This window comes from Salvelinus sp. IW2-2015, linkage group LG1, assembly GCF_002910315.2.
Source record: "Salvelinus sp. IW2-2015 linkage group LG1, ASM291031v2, whole genome shotgun sequence".
In the NCBI taxonomy this organism is placed as follows: domain Eukaryota; kingdom Metazoa; phylum Chordata; class Actinopteri; order Salmoniformes; family Salmonidae; genus Salvelinus; species Salvelinus sp. IW2-2015.
The window spans coordinates 8849238-8854001 of NC_036838.1; the positions used below are offsets into that span (position 1 = coordinate 8849238).

Genomic DNA, 4764 nt, shown 5'->3' on the forward strand with positions numbered 1-4764 from the left:
TTTCCTAGCCACCGTGCTTCTACACCTGCATTGCTTGCTGTTTGGGGTTTTAGGCTGGGTGTCTGTACAGCACTTCGAGATATTAGCTGATGTACGAAGGGCCATATAAAATAAACTTGATTTGATTTGATTGGTCGAAGTGTTTAAAAAAAAATGTATTCAGCCTTAGTGTGATGTATACAGTGAATAGTGTAAACGTACCTCGTTTGCGGCCATGTTCCTGACTTGTTCTGGACGCAACTCTGAGAATTGAAAGAGATTGCATTAGGAAACAATTAGACACATTTTTGCTGTATCGATTCAAAGGKTTGAATGAATTGTGCTGCTTACCTCTGATGGGACCGAGGGAAGCATCTTTGGCCAGCGAGGTCAGGTCACTGCCAGAGTAKCCTTCTGTCATTCTGCAAGGATTACACATACACCAAGTATTTCCATTATACCACAATATCTTAATCTAGATCTCTTAGATCTCTATACAGACAGTTCCAAAATGATTGTCACCATTGATAAAGATGAGCAAAAACAACAAAAATAAATAATACAAATACTGAGCTATATTATAGGCTCCAGTTGTTATTTATTTATATTATTTTATACTAATACAATTGGTTAGATAAATAGATTTTGTTTAACAARTAATATATACACATTTTATTTAAGACAGGTATCTAAATGATTGGCAACCCTAACTATTAATTCTAATCTGCATTTACATTCTACTTTTTTAAGCTAATCTAATTTTAAGGAACTATATTCTGGCTTCCTGTTTCACTGGGATATAACAATGAGGCAACACGCATGTAAAATCCCTTTGTCATCCATCACCATGGGAAAATTCGCAAACAAAAAAGCAACAAATGGTTGTTGAACATCATAAAATCAGGCAATGAGTACAAAAAAATTTAAGAAAAAGAATACCTATTAGGGTAACAATTAAGAAGTTTCAAACCACTGGAACAGCAGTAAACTTGCCTGGTATTGGACAAAAGTGTATCTTGTCCCCACACACAGTAAGGAAGATAGTTCGGGAGGCAAAGAATATTCAAAGGCCAAAGTTGGAAAATTACAGAACTTAGTCACATCTTGGGGTCACCAAGTCTCCAAATCTACAATTAGACGCCACCGCCATGCCAATAGGCTCTTTGGAAGGATTGCCAGAAAGAATAGCCTTTATTGAGAGCAACCAACTAATGTAAACTCCTGGASTTTGCTAAAGGGCATTAGCACTGGGATTGGAACAGTTGCTATGGTCARATGACATGAAAATACAGCTTGGCGTTGAAAGAAGGATGCATATGAAGAAAATAACCTCATACCTACTAGRGCTGGGAATTGTCAGTGACCTAACGATACGATATTATCATGATAATTAGGTGTCGACAATATGTATTGCGATTCAATACTGTGACTTTATTGCGATTCCATGGTCCAAACATATTGCTCACAACATGTCTGCTGCAGTGACATGAGAGAGCCATGAGAAAACAAGTTTTGATCAGTCATGGAAATAAAAGTGATGAAAACAAATTGGCTCCCTGTTTAAAAAGAAGATGGAGGACAAGCTATGAAGGAAAAATACTGGACTTTTGGTGCAGTTACAGCCAACTAGCACAAACATGTTGCGATATTGTCAAAAAGAATATCCCGATAAGTAACTATCAACCCCCTCGCCCCCCCAATCAATAATATCTACTGTAAAATATGGTGGTGGATCTTGGATGTTATGGGCCTGTTTTACTTCCACTGGTCCTGGGTTCCYTGTTAAGGTCAACGGCATCATGAACCTGTAGCAACTACCAGGACATTTTAGGCAAAAATCTGGTTGCCTATGCCAGGAGGCTGAAACTTCGCCGTAAGTGGATATTCCACCAAGACAATAACCCCAAGCAATAACCTCAAGCACACATCAGAATCCACAATGAAATGGTTAATTGACCAGAAAAATCTATTTCGCAATGGCCATCTCAGTCTCCGAACTGAGAACCCCATTGAAAAACCTGTAGTTTGAATTGAAGGGGGCGGTCCATAAGCGCAGACCAAAGGATATCAAGGATCTGTAGAGATTCTGCATGTGTTCTCCAATCTCATAAAACATTTGAGAAAAAGGCTCAGTACCATTATCCTTGCAGGGGGAGGGTGCCGGAGTACTGAAAACAGGGKTGCCAATMATTGACGCCTATCTTTTTTAGATGACTTGTTAAACAAAATCTCTTTCTCTGAGCAATTATATACAATAATATAGTTTTGCTCGTCTTTATCAAGGTTGCCAATAATTTTAGACGTGACTGTATATCTATCTCAATCTCTTAATCRGTATGTGATTCTGAAAGCATAAAGAGATAGCAAACATTTAAAATATACCATTATGTCTCTATTCTTCTTTATATATCAATATATCTATTGGTATCTCTATTTATCCATCATTTTGAAAGGATTACAGAGAACAAAACATTCTATATTATAAAGATAGATGGATATCATGATCTATTGCTATATCTATAGCTCTATCAACTACCTTTTGAACAAAGTTCATTCAAACCATGGTAAAGGATATCTAAAAGTACATAACATACTAGGTAGGTTTCAAATTCAGTTTACCTGGCAAGCTGGGACAGTTCTTTCTGTGTGAGAGGATTCCCGTGCTTCCCTAAAAGGTTCTTGACCAGTTTTAGCCGTGTCTATACACAACACACAATTGTACACATTTTTGCAGGGAAAATTGCATGGGGAATGTGATTTGTTTACTGTATGGCTACAATTGTAAATGGAGATAATAGGTTTCTTAGCATACCTCTTCTGTTGGTAAAGCCACGTACACCCGTTTTGCAAATCGCCTGTGAATAGAAACAGTTTGAGAATGTGTTACCATTGGGTAAGCCTCGAAGACTTGAAGGACAATTCCACCACTTTATAACCAGTTATTATGCTGCTAGGATACACTGAGTGTACAAAACATTAGGAACATCTGCTCTTTCCATGACATAGACTGCCCAGGTGAAAGCTTTGATCCCTTATTGATGTCACTTGTTAAATCCACTTAAATCAGTGTAGATGAAGGGGTGGAGACAGATTAAAGAAGGATTTTTAAGCCTTGAGACAATTGAGACATGGATTGTGTATGTGTGCCATTCAGAGGGTGAATGGGGAAGACAAAATATGTAAGTGCCTTTGAATGGAGTATGGTAGTAAGTGCCAGGCGCACCGGTTTGACTGTGTCAAGAACTGCAACGCTGATGAGTTTTTCACRCTCAACAGTTTCCTGTGTGTATTAAGAATGGTCCACCATCCAAAGGACATTAAGTCAACTTGACACAACCGTGGGAAGCTTGGAGTCAACATGGGCCAGCATCCCTGTGGAACGCTTTCGACACCTTGTAGAGTCCATGCCCCGATGAATTCAGGCTGTTTTTAGGGCAAAAGGGTGTGTAACTTAGACCAAAGGATGTTTTGTACACTCAGTGTATATGAACTACTGTACAATTTGATACACAATGATGTTTTATAGCTTTTGTTAGTCATACTGCACGATTCCTAKTTTGTCATTTTTTAAGCCYCTGCATTGCTCTCGTCTACAGTATACTCAAATCACATTTTATTTGTCAAATGTACCGAAATCAACAGGTGTAGACCTAACCGTGAAATGCTTATTATTAACAATTCCCAAGGTGCATTTCACCTCCCATGATGCAATGCTCTTCCCAGTCTGCTGTTAGCTTAGCTGGCTAGCAATCCCAGACGAAGCTTATGTYATAAGTTAAGTGCATTTCACATTCCTTTTGGCTTGCATGAATATCATTCTGAATATAGGTTAATGTCACTGTCACCAATCAACTGCATTACACTCAAAAATGATGAAAAGATGCTAACCATAAGTTACTGTATCTGATGGTTAGCTAGCATGCTAGCTAGCACAACTTCTACATCCGAAATAGTGATTCCAACAATAACAGTCAAGTTTAATCTTWRCAACCGTCTTAAACAAATGTCCAAACAACATGTAGGCCTGTTAGAACAACATTTATTATGACAGTAAGTTGAGATCCCGACTGAGTTCCCAAAAATATATACTATATAAAAATACAAAACATTTATTGGTCCGATGGCCTACAAAAGGGTAGGCGGCCCAYGGGCCGCCAGTTGCCCATTTCTGTATTAGACGAAGACAACCAGAGCAACATATAGCAGGGAGTTCCAATAAGATCAGGAAACTACAGACATGTTCTATAGATAGCTGAAAATAACTGTTCATCATTTATTTTATTAGTCATCTGAGGGAATCCTGCTAGAAAACATCACAGAGAAGCAATTTCCAGTTTCGCTCATCACTAAACAGTCAATAGCCATGAAATCATAAAAGTACACTAAAAATATGTGTATGATATCACTAAATACTTCATAATAACAAACCAAATGTTAAATGTGGCGAAGTTGCCCTTTAACAGTGCTACCTTGTGGCAGAGAGACCTCACTCAAAAGTAAACCTGGGTTGTGTTCATTAGGCATACAAAAACTTTAGTGAACAGGTATGGTTTTTGGAGGTACTTCTTACTAAAACAATTCTGCTGATATTTCTCATTGCTTATCGGATGTCCTGTGTCACTATGCTGAATACAACCTGGCTCTCACTAATATAGAGAACTGGACATCGTTCACCAGCCACAGGCTGGCCCTGCGTACTAAGAAAACCAATTGCCTCGTAGCTTACGGTAAGGAAAATGTGTTGAGTGGGTTAGGGTAAAGTTAGGGGTTAAGGGTTAGGTGTTT

The 4764-nt window shown here is 38.4% G+C and overlaps 1 pseudogene; it reads right to left on the reverse strand.

The window, feature by feature from the left end:
- The window catches only part of LOC111954613 (spastin-like), a 51408-nt pseudogene that overhangs the window by 15082 nt on the left and 31562 nt on the right, over nucleotides 1-4764 (reverse strand).